Here is a 23,844-nt window from a genome sequence, read left to right on the forward strand (position 1 = left end):
CTTTTTAAATGATATCTTCCTTTTGTCTCTAAAGTAGATGCCCCGAATGATTCATTAATATTTGCACAAACAGACTCACAGGAGTTCTCTGAATGTGAACTTTAATAGGACACTTGAGGTGATTCAGGAAAGGCTTTGGGAAATACACTGATATAATTATTTACTATTATCAGGTGTATGTGAAAAATTGCATGTGAATACTCAAAGCAACTTGCTTATTACTCTTTAACAATGCAGTTATTTCAGGCAACATGACATCACCATCCTGACCCCTCAAAGCAAGCAAAATTGATCATTCCATCCTCCCTCTGGGCTTACTGTATCCTGCTAGTTTTTACTAGCAGGACCAATGACACACCTCTGCAGACACACACTTTTTTTTTTTTTTAATCAGTGAATCACCATCAGCTACAGTTACAGACATAAATTTCCGTGCTTGCGTTTCAGTCATACAATGGTCGAGTATCCATCCCCCCATCAGTGCCCATTTTCCACCACCAATGGTCCCAGCATCTCTCCCACCATTCCCACCCCACCCCCTCCTCCCTGCACCCCACCTCTGTGGCAGGGCATTCCCTTTTGCTTTCTCTCTCTCTCCTTTTTTTTTTTTTTGGCTTTTTGGGTCACACCCAGCAATGCACAATGGTTACTCCTGGCTCTGCACTCAGGAATTACTCCTGGCAGTGCACAGGGGACCATATGGGATGTGGGGATTGAACCCGGGTCAGCCGCATGCAAGACAAATGCCCTATCTGCTGAACTATCACTCCAGCCACTCTCGCTCTCCTTTTGGGAGACACACATTTTGTCCTTTCCCGTTTTCTTTTTTGCTTCTCCAGCGGTGCTAGGTCAAGCCCAGAGCCTCACACAGGTAGAAGCCTGCTCTACCACTTGTCTGGGCCTGGGAGCCTTGCTTTGTTCCTGTTTACTCATGTGATTGCCTACAGCCCTACTGCTTCCCGTGCCTGAGGCTGCTGGTAGTTTATTGATGAAAAGGTCTACCCCATAAGACAGCATGAGCCTCCTTGGGTCCAGCAGCCTGCCTAGCACTGCAGCGGATACTTCACAACACCAGAAAGAAAGGGAGCTGTCACCATAAAAGGGCAGAACTGGAACCTGTCTTTGTCATTGTCACCTGGCCTATAATTTTTTTTTAATTAACAATGAACTAAAGAAAGAAAGTCGTGTTAAGAATCAAAAGGATAGGGCTTGGTTGTAGGTCATAAATATCATATTTAATCAACTGTAAAAATACTTTTCTTGCATTTTGACAGCTTGGGATTGAGGATGATTCTACAATGGACGGCATATCAGCATTGCATCATCGTGGATGTGGAACTTGATTTTCTTCTCCTGGATACAAAGGCTATAATAACGCATGTTAGAAATGCTGGTTCTAGAAACACAAGGAAATACAAACATGACATGACTGTCATGAAAAGAGTTAGAGAACTGCAGAGTTGCACTGAATTTTCCACAAGAACAGAAAGAGAGAAAAGGACACACCACAGCATCTTCCCAAGTGAAGCAGCAATAGCTCTATTAATTGAGCCTGCCTTTCTGCCTACCTCTTATTGGTGGAGGGATGGTCACATGACCCAAGTTTAGCCAATCATTGCTCTCTGAGGACTTTTGCTCGCAGCCAGCCAGAGTGTAGGTTTAAGGTCCAGGAATAATCAGTTGACATTCTCTCCCCACCACAGAATCTTGACTTCATGTGAGTTCCATTATGATTTAAATTACTAGTGCTGGCACAACCCATTTCTTTCTCTTCCTGGACAAACAGGCCAGTGTTCTCCAGAAGGTGGGGTCATGTACTTAGTGAAAAATAATAGAGAACAAACTTAAGTGAGCTCACTGTGGCAGGGAGACGGGCTGGATATTTCGGGGATAGGGTGGAGGGACCCTGAGAAAGTGGTGAAGTGAAATGGATACTATGGTGGTGCCCATGTGTTTGGATTATTTTATGTATACATGGAATCCTATCAGTATTATAACTCATAATGACTTAAAATCCTTTTAAAAATAAAGAATGAGGGCTAAAAAGGTAGTACAGTGGGTAGGGCACTTGCCTTACACGAGCCAATCTGGTTTGATGCCCAATACAACATATGGTCCCCAACATCTGCCAAGAGCGAACCCTGAGTGCAGAGCTGAGCCAGGAATAACCCAGAGCACTGCCAGTTGTGGCCCTACAATAAATAAACAAAACAAAAAATGCTGACTTAGAGGTAAGGAGGGAAATGGGCCATTATCACCTCCTGGTGATATCACCTCCTGGTTTCAGGTGGACTCCTCCTTCTGTGGTCACATAAACTAACCCGGTGTGAACCATTAATTCCCCCTTTTCCCAAGCTAGTTTGAGTTGGTTTCTTTTATTTACAACTTGACAGTCCTGAGGAACATAATCAAGAAGAATGAATTCAGTCATTTGAATGACAAGAAAATAAAGAGAAGCAATAATAGCCAAATATTTAGGTACCACCATAAAAAGATCTCAGAACAGAGAAATAATTCCAACAAACTGATGTCAATACACAAAAAGACGCTTCAGTTTGAAGGGGCTTCTAGGTCTAAACTTGTAAACCTTTTACATTAAGATACTCTCCCTATTCTCATTTCATAATCAGAAGTGTGTACAAAGTTCTAACAGATCTGCCTTGGGAATTACCTACTAAAATATCCTCAGAATATCTCAAGCACCCAGAATCCCAGAAAGCAAACTAAACACCACCTATCTTTTTCTCAAGATTTATCCTCAGTCTTTATAATTTAAATAATTACTCAGGGGTAAAGAATTTTGAGGTGTGGGGGCGAGCGATAGCACAGCAGGTAGGGCATTTGCCTTGCACGCGGCCGACCCGAGTTCAATTCTCAGCATCCCATATGGTCCCCTGAGCACCACCAGGAGTAATTCCTGAGTGCAGAGCCAGGAGTAATCCCTGTGCATCGCTGGGTATGACTCAAAAAGTAAAAAAAAAAAAAAAAGAATTTTGAGGTGAGTATACAACTGTAACCAAAGCTATCAAAAATAAATATCCAACAATTGTGTATGCTCCTGGGAACATCTGTAAAACTATAAATGAGAAGATTACAAAATAAGGAAAATGGTGATAAAAGCAGATAAAAGCCTACATGGAAAATGAGCAAGTTTGCCAGAAACAGGAAACCAGTGATGACAAAGAATACATTCTACTTGGTTTCCAGAACTGTCTTCATTGAGCCAATTAACTTCTTTTACGACAAGTAAAATTCTAAACTTAATAAAAAGTACCTCTATATCATATGCTTGTTCAACACTTGGAACAGCAGTTTGGAGCTGAGCTTATCATCAATCCTCCATTTATACCCAAGAAAACTGGCTCAGAAAGATCAAGTGATTGATCTTTGTGACTAAGCCAATACTTTAGCTCCACTGAGCTGATCTCAACCAGCATTCTTCATAAAGCACCACCCTTAACAGTAATATAGTAATGAAATAATCTATTATCCAATATCTTGGCCATTTCACTGTGTCTTGAGAAAACAGTCATCTGTGACTTTAGTTTCAATTAACTCTTGGGCTTCTTTCTAGTTTACTTCTCTCTCTCTCTCTCTCTCTCTCTCTCTCTCTCTCTCTCTCTCTCTCTCTCCCCCCCCTCCCCCCACACACTCTCTCTTTTTCTCTCCCCCCATTCTCTTTCTCTCTGTTTTATTTTGGTTTTGGCCCACACTCAGTGTGTTCAAGGTTTACTCCTGGCTCTGTGCTTGGGGATCACTCCTGGAAAGGCTCAGTGCTGGGGATATGAGATGCCAAGGATCAAACTTGGGTGAGCTGCTTGTGTGCAAGGGAAGGCGCTCCACCCACTGCAATTCCTCTCCAGGTCCTGGGGTCTCTCTTCAACCTCAGAATCTTTCTCCAATGTGAAAGCGAATCCATACTTCACAGATATGTGGCATATAAGTATACTTAATACTGGCCTAATTTAACTAAATGTCTCACAAGACTTAAAATGGAGTGCTGAGTTCACCAAAGTGTTGCTAAAATTCATAAATGTAGATGCTTACAGTCATAGAGAAAACAGGAAAGAGAGAGTGTTTGTGGTCTTCATCATTATCTCCCTGGCTTGGAGGAAGGATCATTTCCTCCTGATACTCCCAATTAAGACAGTGAGATGCCACTGTCCTATGCTCCAATCTTTTGCACATACTATCTGCACTACTGCCACTTATGTCTCCTTCACTCGCCTCCAGCCCCAGAAGTTCAGTCACCCATACCTAGCAGCACAGACATCTAAGACAGCTAAAATCATTCAGGGTGGGTGATGGATGGATGGATGGATGGATGGATGGATGGATGGATGGATGGATGGATGGATGGATGGATGGATGGGGAGACAGGTAAACAGAGTTTTTAGATCTGGGAGAAATTTTAGGAAAACATATGGTCTATTACAAGGTCTCTGTATCATGGATAAGAAAGTTGGAGCTGTATGAAAAGTAGCCCAGGTACCCCCAAAACAGCAAGAACACACAATCCAGTGCTAGTCACGAGCCGTTTTTTGTTGTTGTTGTTGTTGCTGTTTCAGTTTTTTGTTTTTTGCTTTTTTAGGGTCACACCCGGCAATGCACAGGGGTTATTCCTGGCTTTGCACTCCGGAATTACTCCTGGTGGTGCTCAGGGGACCATATGGGATACTGAGAATCCAACCCAGGTTGGCCACATGCAAGGCAAACACCTTACCCGCTGTACTATCGCTCCAGCCCCCTCACAGGCCGTTTTGACTGTGAGTTCTTCCATTACACCACCCTCGAGGGTATGCAGCTCTCTTGGTGAGTCCAGCCTGCACTCCACAGTCAGTTTTTGCTTCTGCTACCCCCAACATGGGACTTAAAACAGGTTACTTCATTTTTCTGAGTCATAGTTTCTGCATCTGATCATTGCAGCTATGAATAAATCGAGCGTCCTTGGAAATAGCCAATCTAGCAACATAAAGAAAGTGCATAGCCTAGCATCACATGCTAGTGCTAAATAAACACTTACTGAATTAATCATGACCAAGTCTCTGTCTAATAGACCACAACTCTACAAGCCTGGTTCTGACTCTGCATTGAAGTCTCCATGCCCATGATAGGGGCCTAGGACACCACTATTAGAACCTGTATGCTGAAAAGCTTGTTTGTTGCGACAACAGGATCTTAAAGCAGTCCTGAGAGCCACTTGAACCCTGGCCACTGTTTCCACCTTCCCCAGTACCACACAACTCTCCCGCTTCCACTTACGACTTCACCTGTCCTTTCTCTTTATTTTCAGCTGTGTAATACAGGGGTATTTTTACTTTATTTGGCTTTTTATTTGTTTCTTGGGGAGAGGGGTGTTTCTCTCGAGCATTCAAGATGTCTTGAGGTCCCACTGGCAATTCTCAGCCCAGCAGGCCAGTGGGCCAAAGCAATGGCTGGACCCAGCAATGCTCAAAGTACCATGCAGTGCTAGGAATTAAACCCAGTCCCCCCACTATCTCCCTGCTTTTACTTATGTTGTTTTATTTTACATAGCTATGCTCAGGGCTTCCTCCTGGCTCTGTGCTCAGGGGTTGGAGCTCAGGTGAGAGGCCTATATAAAGCACTGGAGATCTAACCCAACTGGCCACATGCGAGGCAACACCTCTGCCTACTGTACTATCTCTCCATGCCTCACTCCCAGTATTTTTTTAATTGTGATAAAATATTCATAAACCGTACTACCTTCACCGTGATTAAAAGTACAGTTCAATTTAAATTATATTCACATTGTGTGTAAGCTCTAGAATTTGGTCAAGCTCCACAACATTTCATTTTGTGAAACTGGAAACTATACCCCAGTCGAACAATTCTCTGACCGCTCTCTCCCACAGCCTCAGGCAAGTACTTTCTGCTACTGAGTCTAACTGGAGATATCTACAGACAGGACACATACAAATCATACATTTTTTTTTTTTTACTTTTTGAGGTCACAGCCGGTGATGCACAGGGTTACTCCTGGCTCTGCAGTCAGGAATTACTCCTGGTGGTGCTCAGGGGACCATATGGGATGCTGGGAATCGAACCCGGGTCGGCCACGTGCAAGGCAAATGCCCTACCCACTGTGCTATCACTCCAGCCCCTAAATCATACATTCTTGTTGAATTGTGTCAGCTTTTATCACTTAGCATTTGTAGCATGTGTCAGAATTTCCATCCTCTTCAAGGCTGAGTATTATTCCATCGTTTGTACATGCCATGTGTTGCTTATATGCTCATTCAGCTATAGGCAACTGGGTTGCTTTCAGCAAGTGTGAACAATCATGCTATGAACATGAATATACAGGTTTAGAACTATTTGACTGTGAACTTTCAGGGATGTGGGGGTGCTGGGGATCTAACTGAAGACTTCAGACACATGAAGCATGTGCTCTACCACTGAGTTGTATCTCTAACCCTTCAAGTGTGAACTTCCTTTATTTCGGCCTTCCATATGCAGAAGAAATTTTACTTCATTTATTGGTTTGGGGACCCCACCTGGAAGTGCTCAGGGCTTATTCCTGGCTCTGTGCTCAGGGATCACTCCTGGTAGGCTCAGGGAACCAAATGTAGTGCCAGGAATCAAACCCAGGTCAGCCAAATGCAAGACAAGCACCCTATCGCCTGTACTATTGCTCTGGTTCTGAAAAAATTGTATGCAAGGGGACAGAAAGAAGGGAAAAGGGGCAGGAAGACTCTCAGAGTCTAAGAGTAGGTCTCTGAAACAGGATTCCCCAAAAGTGAACTCCCTAGTGACAAATATCAGAACTCAATCATCTCTACAGTTCTGTAGGTCCTTAACTTATGGACATTCAATAAAGAAAAATCTAACAAACATTTTAAGGTTGCACTCAGTTCCAAAGATGAAGTGAATAATGATCTCCCACACAAAACTGCAAAATGGTAATAGTGTGCAAGAAAAAAGAACTCCAAGCTTGCAGTAAGACAGTCTTGATTTCTGGTCCTGGAACTGCCTCTCATTAGTAATATGATCTTAGATGTGTTATTGAAACCTGCAGTGTTTCAGTTTCCTGCAGTCTTGGCCACAATTAAATTATATAACTTGTGTAAAGTAATTAGTAAAACACTTGTTGCCAATATTATTATTACATAATTACATAATTAAAGTAACTTACTGCTCATGTACCATTACACCAGTTAGTTTCTTGTACATGATAAAAGTGAAGAGTTTACAGAATTTTGTAGATCAAACAATTTACGGCAGGTTAATAGTCAAATAGTCAATGCAAGAACAGAAATAATGAATCTTGATTGGTGTCACACATTGTGGAATCTAGAAGTATTCAGCTGCAGCTCTGTGACTTGGAAATTTTGTCACCTTCAAGGGGTTGTATATAGATACAGCTTCAAAGGGATTTATTCAAGTGACTGAAATTTTATATTAAAGATCACCTCACGGGGCTGGAGCGATAGCACAGCGGGTAGGGCATTTGCCTTGCACGCGTCCGACCCGGGTTCGATTCCCAGCATCCCATATGGTCCCCTGAGCACAGCCAGGGGTAATTTCTGAGTGCAGAGCCAGGAGTAACCCCTGTGCATCGCCGGGTGTGACCCAAAAAGCAAAAAAAAAAAAAAAAAGATCACCTCACTCAGCAAATCAGCCTCCCAAGATCTAAGAAATATTTTTCAATCAGGATTATTTGAGGATTTGTTAAATTTAATTTCTTCTCTACTAGTACCTGGGCTTAATCTATTTTGAAACTTTTAGCAAAAAGGTGAAAAGAAATAAGTAGATCTTCAATATTTGTTTAGACAGAGTATTTCCAACTGTATCAAAGGACACTGTTTTCCCACTCCACTCCCAGTTCCTCCAGGAGACGAATTCCTTCTGAGATTGCTATCCCAATTTTCCAGACCAAAAACATTCTTTCCAAAGTAAGCTATTTCTTGAGTCTTAGAAGGAAATGCTTACTCAAGCTATTTTTTTATCTACCAAAACAATTAGCATTGAATATTGCTAATTAAAATGGTTCACTGAGACAAAAATCAGAAATTTGGTAGTGTGATGGTGGAAAGAAAGGAATTTTAAAAAGAAGTAGAAGAGAGGGTTGGAGTGACAGCACAGCAGGTAGGGCATTTGCCTTGCACGCGGCTGACCGGGGTTTGATTCCCAGCATCCCAGATGGTCCCCGAGCACTGCCAGGAGTAATTCCTGAGTGCATGAGCCAGGAGTAAGCCCTGTGCAATGCCAGGTGTGACCCAAAGAGAAAAAAAAAAGTAGGAGAAAGTTGTCAAAATGCTAATACTGGCTCAAAAACTGCCCCACCCCACGTGGTCATATTCCATTTCCAAGAACAATCACTACTTTATTTAAATTTAAGTCTATAAAAGATGGGGGTGGAGAAATAGCACAGCAGGTAGAGTACTCGCCTTGCACATAGTCAATCCAGGTATGACTTCCAGCATTCCATATGTGATTCACAGGAGCAGTGTCACCATACACCACATGCCAACTGTAATTTGCTTCCCAAACATGACAAAGTTTCTGGCTTGCCCTGCCCATACCAGGATGCCCATATGTACTTAGAGAACTGTCCACAGTTCTTGGGTACAATGCAGGTGCCCTATTATCCTCATAACAACCTAATATAAATACTGGGAAACCAACCCCCCCTTGAACATTTTAATTATTAATTAATTTCAGATTTACCCTAGAAAAATACTTCAACAATTACTGCTAAGAAAATAATTTGTAAGGAGCTGAAGAGATAGTACAGGAGGTAAGGCTATTACCTTGCAAGCAACAGTTCAGGTTTGATCCCTGGAACTACATTTGGTCCCTGAGCACTACCAGGAATGATCCCTGAGCACAGAGCCAGGAGTAAGACTTGAGCACAACCAGGTGTGATTAAAAATAAAATTCTTAATTCATGTGAATTACAAAGAATTCATATATTACTTTTGCCCAGATTACACAAATATTAGTTTTACTACATCTGCTTTCCATTCTCTTTATTTTTCCATTCTCTTTGTACATAGATACTATCACCAAATTCTTGATAGTTCCTTAAAATTAAGGTGATGATCATTGTCACTGTCATCCCGTTGCTCATTCATTAGCTGGCATGGGCACCAGTAATGTCTCCATTGTGAGATTTGTTGTTACTGTTTTTGGCATATCAAATATGCCACGGGGATCTTGCCAGGCTTTTCCAGGCGGGCGAGATATTCTCAGTAGCTTGCCGGGCTCTCTGAGGGGGCAGAGGAATTGAACCTGGGTCAGCTGCATGCAAGGCAAACGCCCTACCAGCTGTGCTATCGCTCCAGTCCAAGGCGATGATCATAATAAAAAACTATATTGATACTATAATTTAGTCTCAATTTTATATTCATTATTGACCAAATAATGTTCTTTATGGGAAAAATATTTTTCCCTCTGAATATTGGAAATTGGATATTTCCAATATCCAATCCTAGATCATGTGCTGGGTTCAGCTCCTAAGTGTCTTTAGTCTCTTTTGATTGACAATTTCCTTGTCTTCTGCGACATTGATCGATTTTTGTCTCATGCAGTCCATTTACTTTGTAGAATGGCTCCCAAGCTGAGTCGAGAGTGTCCTTCTCCAATGCTGGTTTGTCTTATCATTGGTTGATCACTTAGTGGAAGTTGTGTCTATACTTCTCCACTGGAAATCTCCTTTTTTCCTCTTTGTCATGAATAGGGGTCTTATGCGGAGATACTTTAGGATTGAATCTCAGACAGAGCAAAGTTGTGATTTTCCCATGGTTATACAATTTTTAAATTCTGGGACACAAATGTTAGTTTGTGAGCTCCATCTTCAGATCCTTTGAGAGCTTGCCCCCGCCTCTTAGACTAGTCACCAGTAACTAAAGCAGCCTTGTCTAAGATCAACAAACATTATGGCCACGGAGTCCTGATACTTCTCTACTCTTTGGGGTTTTGTTGTTGTTGTTGTTGTTATTTTGCACCACACCTGGCAGTGTTCACGGATCACTCCTGGAGGTGCTGAAAGACCATATGTGGTGTCTACAACCAAACCAGGGCCAGGAATGTGTAAGATAAGTGCCTTACCTGCTGTACTATCTCTCCAGCACCAACTTCTTTGCTCTGAAAATAACATGGAGTCTGAGAAATAGACAAGGGTGTAGGATGCATGCTCTGCATGTGTTGTTCAGTCATTGGCACTGCATAACCACCATGCCCACCTCCTTCACTTCTACCCAGTAGGACTCTATGACCTGCAAGAACCAGTGTGACCCCGTTTTCCCCACCACCACAGTACCCTAGGGTCCTATCATGAAACCACCTGGGCTGGCTGAATATTGCCAGGAATTGCTCATAGGCACCTAAGTACTACTAGAGAAGCCTACCCCAAAAGAAACCAAATAGGAGCTGAAGAGATAGTATGGTGACCGACCTGGGTCGGATTTCCTGTCATGAGCACCACCACAAGTGATCCCTGAGTGCAGAGGCAGGAGTAACCCCTGACCATCCTAGGTATCACTGTATCATTGTCATCCGTTGTTCACTGATTTACTCGAGAGGGCACCAGTAACGTCCCTATTCCTCTCAGCCCTGAGATTTTAGCAGCCTCTCTTACTCGTCTTTCCCAACGATTGGAGGCTCTTTCAGGGTCAGGGGAATGAGATCTATCATTACTGTTTTTGGCATATCAAATACGCCACAGGTAGCTTGCCAGGCTCTGCCCATGTGAGCAGGATATTCTTGGTAGCTTGTTGGGTATGTACAAGAGAGGTATGTACATACTGTCATCCAGTTGATCAACAATTTGCTCAGGCAGGCCCAATAATGTCTCCATTCATCCTATCCCTGAGATTTTAGCAGTCTCTCTTTACTCGTCCTTCCCAACAGTGCTGCATTAGAGGCTCTTCAGGGTCAGGGGAATGAGACCCATCATTGTTACTGTATTTGTCATATGTATAAGCCACAGGGATCTTGCCAGGCTCTCCCGTGTGGGCAGTAAACTCTCGGTGGCTTGCCAGGTTCTCCAAGAGGGAGAACTAGGCTATCACATGTCATGCGGCCGTGTGCTCTGGGAGCTTGATTTTATAGTCTCTGGATGTTGGCCGTTGATGGAATTACATGGTGCTGGGGGCAGTTTCTGGGTATGACTGCCTAGCTACTTGGAAAATGGGGAATCTGGGTGGAAGAGGCCCAGTCTCGATCCAAGCAGCCTTGGAGATCTCGGCCCCGGGTCCCACACACCTGGGTTCCTCTGCAAGTTCCTTCATGCGTGAGGTTTGTTTAAACGTATGGAGAGTGGCCTTGTTACTATAACAATTCTCAATTTTTCTATGGGTTTGACACTTTCAAAATATGAGAGGGAGAAAATATAATAAGACATGTAAATCACCTGGCTTCAAAGAGATGCGATAATAGTTTCTCTTATGGCTTCAGCTCACCCAGTAGGTCCAGAGAAACTCTTTCTCCTGTGTCTCTGGGTAAAATGACCAATATTAAAGTAAATGTTACTAGCCATCCTGATGTCACAAAGCTTATACTTTTGATCAAAGCCAAGGGAAAAACAGAAAGCAGTTACAAAGTATATGGTTTTGAGCCCTGACAAGAAAAATCTACTGTCAACCTTTATCTGCAAAAAATTTTAAGGCAGGTAATCAAAAACAATCTCATTAAGACTTTTTTTCTCCTTGATATAGAAAAAAGCTAAAATCTACAACTAGAAGAGAATAAGATAGCACACACAATATACCTTTGTAAAACACCTTTAATTGAAGACTGTCATTAAAAGATAGTAGTCTCCTAGTATAAAAGGTAGAAGGAACATTCCTCTGATTGTTCCCTAAAAGAACACTCAGCACAACTACTTGTGGTTGAGGAAGTTAACAACAATATTAGAAAACAAAATGCCTAAAAAAAGTCTCCTGAGCTACCATTGGGATTAAAAAATAATAATAAATGAGCAGAGTTAATTCTCCAAAACCCTTTTTAGACATATCATCTCAAGTAAAGTGCACAAAAATCCATGTTTCCCAGATGAAAAAACTGAGGTTTACAAAGATAAATTTTCCACATATTCACAGTTCAAATCTGTACTTTCTCCACCCAGCAACAAGGGCCAAATAAATGAAAATAATGCATTAAAAGCTCCTGTGCCTCCCAGTCTCTTCCCTCAAACTCATGTTGGGTACAGTTCCTGTCCATTTACACCCACATACAGACCTGCATTCCTACAGAAAAAAAAAAAAGTCAAGAATACATGGAGATTATTTCTACTGAGGCTCAGAATATGAACACAAAGGCCTTTTAACCAACTACTTCAGATATTTGGAAGATGGAACTTCACTTTCCCTTGCTGGTATGGTGGTGTGACAGAGAGGAAGAGAAAGTAAGTTCAGAGATTCTTTTTATCTAAAGGTTGACAGACGGTGTCCATTTTTTAATGAAGTTATGCAAAACTCAAAAGTGAACAGTTACTTCAGAATTTCCTGGGGAAATCTCTGAGCTACTTCACGGTTTCATTTCACTTTTTAAATAGCGAAATGTTTAATTTGTTTAATATGTTGCAAAGCAGTAATCACATATTTAATTTCTTTCTTCCAATGGTTTCTACCTTATTTATATATTCACCTTTCTTATAGCCATGGCATGAAACAGCCAAAATGTGAGTTTTCATTTTTGTCCACTTTCTGCCCACAAATGGCAACTTCCTTCTCTGCAAAACAGAGTTACTCCAACAGTTTGACAGACTTGGCAAAATTATGTAAAAACAGCACAGTCAAAGACTATTGGCAAGAATTTAAATCTTGCTCTTTGCTCTAACATTTCTACCCACAGAAATGTATCCTACACAAATATTCCTGGGGTACAGTCACATGGCCAGCCTGGTTCAATCCCTGACACCATATATGATACCCCAAGCACTACCAGGATCAGTCCTTGAGCACACAGCCAGGACTAAACCTTGAGCATAGCCAAGTGCACTCCCCCCACCAAAAAAAGGCAAAGGAAAAGAAAGAGAAAGAAATATTCCCATCAATTCATCAATAAAGGATGCATGCTCAAGAATCAGCAGACATTAAAATGGTTAAGTTACAGCAACATGCAAATATGTGGGCAAATCCCCAAAACATATTAAGTAGAAGAGACAAGCAGAAAAATATTCTTAGTTTATGTGTGGGGGAAATAACAGAAATGCACATTACAGTCTCAACAATTCATTATCATTGTAGGGTGGAATTAAGGGGCACTTGCCCTGTAGGTACATTATATATTTCTATTATGATTTTGGTTATTCTTATATCTGTAATCAGGAATAAATTTTAGAGATATATTCATCTTCCCCTTCCCCTCCCTTTCATCTTCATATAAGAAACAGCTGTTGTGGGGCTGGAGTGATAGCACAGCGGGTAAGGCGTTTGCCTTGCACGTGGCCGACCCGGGTTCGATTCCCAGCACCCCATATGGTCCCCTGAGCACCGCCAGGGGTGATTCCTGAGTGCATGAGCCAGGAGTGACCCCTGTGCATCGCCAGGTGTGACCCAAAAAGCAAAAAAAAAAAAAAAAAAACCAAAAAAAAAAAAAGAAAGAAACAGCTGTTGTGACAGGACAGAGAGATAGTGCCTTGGGTAATGCTCTTAATATCTTGAATCCTGCTCTCCAGTGAGGCACCAATGATAGTCGCTGGAGCGCCGCCAGAGGTCACTCCTGAGCACGTAGCCAGGTCTAGTCCAGAGAAAGGCTGGGTGTGGAAGGCAGACCAGGAATAGAGGGGAAGGAGAGGGGGTAAGGAGCGAAGACGAAAGGATGGGGAGGAAAGGAGAGAATGAAAGGAGGGGAGGAGAAGGGAAGAGAAGGGAGGGGAGAGAAGGGGAGGAAGAAATAGCTACTGCTCCACTTGCTTTTACTACCTCTAGTAATATTGAAGACGTGCGCTCAGTGTAGTACTTTGCACTCCATAAAAGGATTGTGCATACAAGGGACAAAGATCACTTACAATATCCTTGATAAATAGTATTTAGTACATAGATTGATTAAATAGTCACAGTGAACCCCCTTACAGCCCTCCCCCGAAAGAAAGTCAATTATCTTCCCAAACAGTCCTTGATTTAGACATTTCTAAGGACCAAGTTCAGGACTGGGAACTGATCAAAACGCCAATAATCACAACTACATCAGATTAAACACGGAAGAAAATGGGTATTGTTACTGTTTATCTAATAGGCATCTTCCATTCACATGTCCCCACATGTTCCTAAAATATCTTATTGCTATATAATGAAGTTCCAATCCAGCCAATAGCTGCTTGTGGCACTGATTGTCTTGGCTCTGCAGCTTTCTTGAATCTGAATCAGTAGCCCATACATTTGTTTTATTTTGTTTTGTTTGTCTTTCCTGACACCGACATTTTCAAAGATCACAGACCAGCTGTTTTGCAGTATGTCCCACAATCTGGATTGGCCTGATTATTTTCTCATGATTAGATTTAGTGTAAACATTTCAGGCACAAATTCTACATTGGTGATGTTGCATACTTTCCACTGCATCAGGTTGTCTGGTTACACGGTTACCTTTTTCTTCATTTTGTCCCTTTAGATAGGGGGACAAAATGACTAGCCAATAGATAAAATATTAAAAAACATTTTAATTAAATTAATATTATGCCAAAAACAGCCACCATGAGGACCCGCTGTACCAGGCATAGTGCCAGTCATTTAAAATATATTGTCTGATTTAAATTTTACAATACTGAAGAAAAAAAAAAAAACCCGACATCAAAGAGGTTAAATAACTTGCCCAAGGATATAGGTGAAGCAATAGAAAAATATGTGTACGCACATGTCAACATAATACACTTTAACACTTAACCTCAGGCGTTCATGGTCTCACTAAAGTTACAAGATATAAATGAAGAACCCCACCCTAGGCTCAGAGAGATAGCCCTGCTAGCTATTCACATATTTTGCATGCAAGAGGCCCAAACCCCTAACACTACATGGTACCTGGTGGGGGGCATTCTGAGAAGAGAACCAGATGGAGCCTCCCCCACCCCCCAAAAAAAGCACTGCTACATGTAGTCCAAAACACATGTGTGTGTGTGTGTGTGTGTGTGCCCTATCTTAAACTAAATGGCTAGAGGCCTATTTCATTTTCAATTATATTCCTAGGGGAAAAATATAAATAAATTATCTATGGTCCATGTAAAGTTCGACCATACTTGGATATGTCCTTATTTGGATACAAGTCACACATGAAAATAAGAACGTGATGGTTCCATAAAGTATTGTGATATCCTGATGTTCTATATGCTTGCCTTATTTTTCACCTATTCTGCAATAAAATACAAGAAATAAAGACAAGTGAAGAGTTTTTCAAAAGTTTAAATAGTTTATTTCATTTTAAAATTATATTCTTGGGTCAGAGAGATAATACAGTGGGTAGGTAAGGCATTTGTCATGCACGCAACTCACTGAAGTTTGTTCCTTGATGCCACATACGATCACCAGAACCCTGCCAGAGTAAGCACTGCACACAGCTGGGTGTGGCCCAAAAAACAAACAACATAAAGAAGAGCTAAGTGAAGTTTTTTTTTTAAAGAAATGATCTTTAGCGCAGCACGTGGCCGACCCAGGTTCGATTCCTCTGCCCCTCTTGGAAAGCTGGGCAAGCTACCGAGAGTATCTCGCCTGCACGGAAGAGCCTGGCAAGCTACCCGTGGCGTATTCGATATGCCAAAAACAGTAACAAGTCTCACGATGGAGACGTTACTGGTGCCTGCTTGAGCAAATCGATGAGCAACGGGATGACAGTGACAGTGATTAAAAAAGAAGCACTAATAGCTCACCCAATTTGATTTTTTTTTGGCAATTTTACCTATCTATTCAAATCTGAGACCCAGTGATTTAGTGAACTTAGAGAATTAAAATTATTTTTGAGAAACTAATTTGAATAAAGAAAGTTCTACCCAAAAAAGAAACCAGAACTGAAATATTTCTGGATATCCTTGAAAGCCATCTACAAAAGTTCCAAAAGGCTACAGGTCTCAGTTGTGCTGCTGTTTTGCTTGGTTTGAGGAACCCACGAGGGTACTTCCACAGCACCTTTGTAGAGTCTAATTCCTGGGGGGTTGGGAGGGAAGTTCAGGGGGGCATGCTGGGATTCCAAACAAATGGGTCTCAGGAAAGCAAGTACTCTAGCCCTCAGAGCATCTCCTGGGCCCGTTAGCAACATACTCCAATGAATTTGTTTAAAAGCATTTTACATCAGATCTTTGAATTACTAATTGCCCTTCCAAAGCTTTTATATTTCCTCCTGTTGAATGAGTCCATAATGAATTAGATTTGTTCATTCTCTTAATAGTCACAGTCCCTAATCTGGGTTAACGCACTGCATCAGGTGTTGAGACCTTTTTTGGTTGCCTTTAGATCCTCCCTCTAAAGCACAGTTCCTGTGGCCCTGCTAAATCACTTCCATTCACTCTTCAATCTCTGAAAGAGTCACTTCCTACGAGAAACTCTGATTCCCCCAGCCTTGGTGACAGGCCCATGTTGACCACTCAGATTCCACCGGTAGCAGATACTGCATTGACAATTACATTTTATGACACTTGCAATGACTTGCTCATGTGACTCTCTGCCCTATTAAAATATAAAGTCCCTGAACACTGGGAAGCTTCTCCTCTCACTGTCCAACACAGCCAAAGCTGAGATTGGCTGTCGCAATCATAGGCTGTCACTAGGTTGGAGGGAGCTCCATCCGTTTAAGTGGCCATCACATAGAAACAGAGGAAGAAAGGAATAGATCATGTTTCAAGGGGCCAGAAAGATCTGTGTTGGGATCAGATCTAACCACCCATTCAGCTGATTTCTCCTTTCTAACACACTAGGAAGTGGAGTGGGAGAGGCAGCATGTCAGGAGAAGGTGAGGCCTTAGAAGCTGGTAAGAGGAAGGTCAGCATCTGAATTTGCCCATCACAAGGGCTGCCTGCAGACAGGCAGCAGATGCAACTTTCTGTGCCCAGTGAAGCTCTGCAACTTCTCCTTTTTTGATCTTTTTGAATTTTTTAAATTAACTTTTTACTGAGGCACTATGGTTGGCAACGTTACTCATAGTTGAGTTTCAGGCATCCAATGTTCTAGTACCAATTCCACCATCAGTGTCAACTTCCCTCCACCAATGTCCCCAGGTTCCCTCCCAACCCCTAGCCTGCCTCCTTGACAGGTACTTTGTTGTTGTTTTTTGTTTGTTTGTTTTCAGGCCACACCCAGCAGTGCTCAGGGCTTACTCTTGGCTCAGCACTGGAAATTACTCCTAGCAATGTTCAGAGAACCATATGGGATGCTGCAGATTGAACCTAGGTTGGCCGAGTGCAAGGCAAGCCACCGCCCTACAGTGCTATCACTCCAGCCCCAAAGGACACATTTTAAAGTTTGGCTGTTGTGGTCTGAATCTCATGCTTGCAGTCTCGTTGGCTCTGTGACTTAGATATACCATATACCACAGCTTTATACCACTGCTGTCCCTAGCCCTGTTAACTCCCTTCTTCTTACTTACCCCCCCCAGTATCTTTAAAGTTATCAATACCTTTAAAATTAGTATAGTGTAGATCATAAATGCACAATAGTGTACCGTGCAATAGTGTTGCTGTAGTGTTAAAAGTTGCGACCACTAAATCCTTCTCCCAAAGGAGGGGAAGTCACAGCTCAAGCTTGTGTCAAAACCAAAACTGAAAAACTAAGGGGGCTGTTTGGCTGCCCCCAATTGCTCCAGCAATTACCAGGAAGTCTGAGTAGGTAGGGCGAGGGAGGTGAGGCAAGAGAAGATAGCATTCCCATCACTTTTAGGGGCAGGGATAAGAAAACCGATATAGTCAATGAAGCAGAATCCAACTCCAGTCTACCGACTCTTGAGGGAAGTGTGAGGACATCTCACACACAAAATTTGAAACTTCGCTTACCCACCGACAGTTCTTAAAGCAGGTGTCAATGAAAGGAAAAGTGGAATGAGCTCCACAGCAAGACTTCATTTTCCACAGAATGCCCGAGCCAAATTAGGTCTGTCACAGGAGATGAGGTCAAGGGGTCAGGCTGGTTGTAGCTCATCCTGCCAAACTCCAAACGCAAGAGAAAGAAAAGTCCAAGACTCTGCAGTATGGACTTGGCAGAATTAATATTCCCCAGTCCCTTTCCATGCTTGGTTTTGGGGGTAAGGTAGAAAAGGGATAAGATAAGATATTCAGACACTAAAAAAGACGACTGAAGACAGAGATGGTGATAAGGAGATTTGGGGATGTGAGAAAATGAGGGTTGAAAGTAGGGAGAAAAATGGAAAGAACTTCAAGAGACAGAGATAAGTGAAGAAAAGGAGGTACAGAGGAGCAGGGCAGTTAGTAAAACACATCCAGGCAGTCCACCTTTTCCCAAATCCAAAAGCTACTCATTGCATCCCAATAAATCACTCTAACACAAAGCCCCTACAGCTGATTGCCCTTTGCTTTTGGTAACAAGCAGTATTTCACAAAGCATTGCTCAGATGTAACTTGGGAAACCTAAAGGCCAGAATTAACAATGCACAAAATTGGTTCAGCGGTGGAAGGCAACCCCTAATAGCTTTCCCCCTCCTGACTGACTCGGCTATGAACAGGCTTGACATTTTGGAGTCTACTTGAAATACTCTGGCATTTTTCCTCCTTTTGACATTCCCAGAGGGGGTGTGGTTGACCCCAGGTCCATTCATTTCCAAGGTTATAGATCACTGTTGTAAGACTGGCCCCATCTGTTCTGGAATCAGCCAGCTGTTTATCTCAAAGAAACATATTTACTGCACGAATCATCCTAATAACTCTTTCGAGCTGAGAGCCAACATCGTGTAAGTCAGAATACTGTTAAATGTGTCGGTTTGTTTAGAAACAAAACCAACACACACACACACACACACACACACACACACACACACACCCCACACCACACCACAAACCCCCAATATCACCACTCTGTGCTCTTTGGTCCCACTGGTCAGGGCTGGAGACATTCGGCGGATCCCTTTGGGAAATGGCAAATGAAGGTTAAAAGCACTTTTAATGTCATCTTTCCCTAATGCGTTAAAATTAACTGGAGTTTCCCTAATCATTCCTTCTCCAAACCGTTATTTGCGACTGGTGGCTGTGCCTCAGGAAACGGCAGCTCATTATGGTACCATTGTCAATGGCGAGCCTATTGCAATGCAATTAAAAACACTCACAAAAGCACAAATCTGACGGTTCCACTTCCAAACAATCCTGCAGTGGGGAGAAGAAAAGCATTTCACAAAAACGATTGCGTCGAGCAGCCCGAGAGAACCTTGTCCAGACACGTGAGACGTTTCCGACCGGCACTGAGTGCACCATGAAAGGACACTGTCACCTCGGATCGGCAGAAGAGAGGAGACCAGCGACACGGGGGCGCACGGGAAACTGAGCCCCACAAAACTTGACCCACTCCGCAGCACGCTCCTCTTGTAAGGGCGGCCGGGGGTGCTCGCCCCAGCGACAGAGATGGTCTAAAGTAGCGCGGCCACATGCCATCCCTGTCTCCATTGCGCCCCACGCATCACCCCTGCCCACTCAAACCTCAACATCGGCCCTAAGTGACACGACCGCAGTCCCCCGCGGCTGCCTGCTCCTGACGTTCCCGGAGCGCTTCCCCACGACCTCCCGGAGCAGCGCCCACCCGGGGCTCGGGACCCGGGACCTGGCACGCATCACTCCTCCAGCGGAGGAAGCTCGCTGGAGTTGTTCTTTGCAGTGACCCAAATTGCACCGAGCTTCTCGCTCGGCAAGCCTCCCGCCCCCATCTTCCCAAAAGAAAGCTCCGAGAACTAAGCGGGAGGAATAACTTGGTAGAGCCATTTCACAAATCACTTCAACTCACCTGGTTCGGGATTTTTCTCCCCTCCCCAGGCATACACAGAAATGAGATACGAGTGAGTCACGCACGCACGGGAAAGGGTGGCGATGTCCTAAGTCCAACGGCTGGAGGCAGCCCCAGCCCTGGTGCTGCTGCTACTCCTGGCTCAGCTGGAGCGAGCGGCAATTGCAAACCCAGCAGCGGCGGGGGGGTGGGGTGGGGGTGGAGAGACCGTAGCACAATGAATGCAGTGGGGTTTGGGCAATGACATCATCCCTCTGCCCGAAAGGCCCCAATAGCTACGGTCGGGCGCGGTGCCTTCTGGGCGTTGTAGTCTTTGGCCGGCACGGCAGGGCGCCGCGCCTCGGCGGGAGAACTACAATGCCCGAAATGCACCGCGAAGGGACGCGCCCAGAGCTCGGGAAGGAAGACCCGGGCGCCATGTTGGCGCGCTGGGACGCGGCCGCAAGCCCTGTAGGAGGATCTCAGGCGCCCGGGAGCCGAGTGGCGGTGCAGTGGGGACGGTGAGACGGAGGACGGCGAGTCGGGAGGTGGACACGGAGTCCAGGAGCCGGGTGGCCGCCGCCGCCGCCGCCTGGCCCCGCAGGGACAAGGCCCGCCGCCCCGCGCCCGTGTGGTCTCGGCGCGGCGTTCTGCGCGCGTGGAGCCGGGTGGCGCCGAGACGGGGCGGACTGCGGGGGCCGCGCTCGAGCCGGCTCCCGTGGGCGGCGGAGCGGAGGGGGTCCTCGCCCGGGGCCTGGGGGGCCCGGGCCCCACGTCTGTGTCCATCCTCGTGTCTGTTGTCCCCCCTGTGCCGCCCTTCCCCGCCCTGGCCTTCCACGCAGGAGCGATCGGCAGGGACGGTGGCCAGAAACGGTTTGGGAGGAAGCGGCGCCGAGGCCAGGGCCAGGCCGGAGCCAGGAGCTAGCCCGGCCCAGAGCCGGTGTCGGGGCCAGCGCCGGGCCGGGCCAGCCGCGACCGGCCCCGAGGCCCGCTGCCCGCTCACCTCCCTGCACCGGGGCCGCGGGCGCTCCCGGGCACCCCTGCGGGCACCCCCGAGGCTGGTGGCTGCCGGGGCACCCCTGCTTGCGCGGCCGGAGCTGGCGGGTGCTGCGCCTTCGGAGCACTCGACCCCCCTTTACATTGTGGAAAACAGAATCGGCGGCCTCTGGGTCCTTTTACTCGTCGTCTCGGTAACCTTTTTCCTCCTCGCCCTCCTCCTCTCCCGCAGCGGTCTTACTAAAACTGTCTTGTGTTTTCTTTTCTCCTCAGAGACTTTTCGCCGCACCGTGGAAAGACGCGAGTTTTTCTTTTTTCCGCAGGGCTTCCGAAAGATAAAGCAAAATGCTGCTGGGTGTACACGGTTTCTCGCGCTCTCTCCGGCACGCGATTCCGAAGATTCTGAAGACTGGTTTTCTTTGGATATGCTGAATGCCGAGTGCATCGTCTCTCTAGGAGTTCATAAAATCGCAGCTGATAAATTCTGTCACACAAAGGGTAGCAGGGTTACAGATGACAAAAAAAGGCTCAAACGGGCTCAGGGTGTGTGCGAAGGTTCCCAAGCTTACCCACGTAGTCACCCCCTTTTCCCTCCGTGTCCCGCTGGAATTAGACCATTTAGCCAAGAACCAGAATGAAAGCCCCAGTTGCCCCCAAAGCTGCTACTGTCTCCCCTACCACCTGTTTGTTTAAAGGGGCACTGTCGTCTACTTGGGCCAACACTGATACGTACAGATGGGTACAGAACCTGTTGTAGGAAGAATGTTCTAGCTCTTGTCTCTCGGAATGTGTCAGAAGATTACTTCCTATTTAAACAAAGATGATACATATTAGCTTCCTTTACTCTGCAAAATGGGTACAACTAATGCAGATATTTGAGTGTTACTAAGAAATACCTTCTTTGCTAATGAGGGTAAGTATAGGGAACGGGATGGTGTTTACTATTTTCTTTCTGCTTTTCAGTATAACAGTTGAAATGTTTTCAGCTTAAAAGAGATCAAATGAAATGCACATGTTTACATTTGGTCTGGGTTTCACACATATTTTTCAGTTGAATGTTTTTTTAATACGAAAGAAAATCTTGTTTGCTTTATGTTTCTTAGACAAGCAGTAACTTAATTAAGTGTGAATTAATATGGAGGCCAGATATTTGGATTTAAAAAATGCCAACTCAATGTCCAGGCAAATAGCCCAAGTAGTAAAACACATTCTTGGTGTATGTGGGCCTGCCAGCCACACCAGCCCAACATCCAGAGTGCTAGGCTGCCCTTGGCTGCCCCAGTCCACTCCCAGACACCACTGGGAAAAATTAGAGCTACTCAGGAATTTTGTTTATGAGATTTAACACTTATAAAATGCTGTGATTTATGGGGCCAGTGACATAGCAGGTAAGGCATTTTCCTTGCAGCTGGCCATGATTCCACCATCCTTATGGTCCTACGAGCATTGGCAGGAGTATTTCCTGAGCATTACTGGGTGTGGTCCAAAAACCCAAAAAGAAATTACATTAAGAATAATTATTTAAGGAGCATGTGATGCTAGTTTCTGAAAGAGTAACCTTAGTGCTCCTCAAATTACTAGGTTAGAAAAACTTTGAAAGGTGGAGTTAGTATACCTTCAGTGAATAAAGCTACCTACATCCTTTTTATCTCAAGAATTCGATACTGTGTGTGATAACTATAGGTAACTAATTAGTTTTAAGTCAGTTGCTCTTAATGGCTTTTTTTTTTTAAGGCTCAGGGTCACCTGTAGAACTCTGAAAATGCATATTTCCCACTTCAGTTGCTCTCTAGGTTTGGAATCAGATATTACACTTTAAAAACCTTACACAGGTCTCTAGGGCTAAGGTAGATAAACCTATTCTCATCCCATACTGGTGATTTTTATAGTGTGTCATATTAGTGAGAAAAATTTCTGCAAAGATGCCAGATGTATTACTAATTATAGCTATCAATTGTAAAAAATACAAAGGCACATGCTCAAGTGGGAGGGGGTGATATGATGTGTGTTATTCGTGGGCTCTCGGGGCGGTGCTCTCAGCTGCTGTGTATGGACCGGGTCGGAATGACTCCTTGTGCTCTGCTTCTGTGTGTGTCTCTGTAGTCTCTCTGGTCTCTTCCGACCTGTCTCTACTTCTGTGTCTTCCTCTTGCTTCTGTGTCTTCTGTTTTGCATCTGTCTTCTACTTCTGTCTCTTCTTGCTTGTCTTCTACTCCTCTGTCTTGCCTCTGCCTCTACTTCTCTTACAGTCTTATATAGCAATCATATAGGGTGGTGACACAAAGGTGGGTTGAATATTAAATCAACAAAGGGTAAGGCTATTTCTCCAGGAGATTAACAAAATCTCATCCAAGGAGATTACTCCAGATTACTAGGAGATCCACTCAAGGGTGGGATCCAAACAAGGGTGTGTCACTTTCTTCCTCAGCTAGTAATCCACTTATAGAGTAAATTTACTTCTAATATATCTAGCAGTATCATTCTGTATGAGCACAGTAAGATATATTATTAGACTTAAAGTTTGGTTCTTCCTGAGGACATTCACTATATATTCCAGACCACAGTCCTCAGGTCAGGTTAGTCTTCCTAACCCCAGCAGGGTCCTAGTCTCGTTACTTTTGGATCATGACAGCATTTGTCTATGAGTATGTTCTCAACTTAAGAGTTGAGTATTGTGGCGCTTTGGCCTGGCCCGTTTCGATGCCAGGGTAGCTCACAGCTTGCCCTGGGTCCATTCTGTCCCTCGTTGGGACCCTGCTTTTGGGGTGCTAGGAACTAAGGGCAACTAAGTTGAGAAAGCAAATGCCCAAGAGTAAATATTATTGGGAGTCAATTAACTCCCAAGTTACAAAGCATAATACTTTCTTCATGTGTCCATACAGAAAGGACATTGCTTTAAGGTAAACCAAGTTCCCTGCAGCAAGGCTAACAGGAGAAACCCATCGTTACCCTACAATCAATGAATTCTGAAATGTGAGAAAATC

The 23,844-nt window shown here is 44.2% G+C and overlaps 1 protein-coding gene across 2 annotated transcripts in view; it reads right to left on the reverse strand.

Annotated features, from left to right (window-relative positions):
- The window catches only part of RAB30 (RAB30, member RAS oncogene family), an 88,521-nt gene extending 68,482 nt beyond the window's left edge, over window positions 1-20,039 (reverse strand). Inside the window, exon 1 of one of the 2 annotated variants that reach the window (XM_055119709.1) lies at window positions 19,887-20,039. The gene's annotated coding sequence lies outside the window, so the exon portion shown is untranslated. Of the gene's footprint in view, window positions 1-19,218; window positions 19,833-19,886 lie in introns of those variants that run through there. The other variant, XM_055119710.1, reaches the window with a different exon arrangement.
- Window positions 20,040-23,844: the final 3,805 nt, after the last annotated feature.

This window comes from Sorex araneus, chromosome X (assembly GCF_027595985.1).
Source record: "Sorex araneus isolate mSorAra2 chromosome X, mSorAra2.pri, whole genome shotgun sequence".
In the NCBI taxonomy this organism is placed as follows: Eukaryota; Metazoa; Chordata; class Mammalia; order Eulipotyphla; family Soricidae; genus Sorex; species Sorex araneus.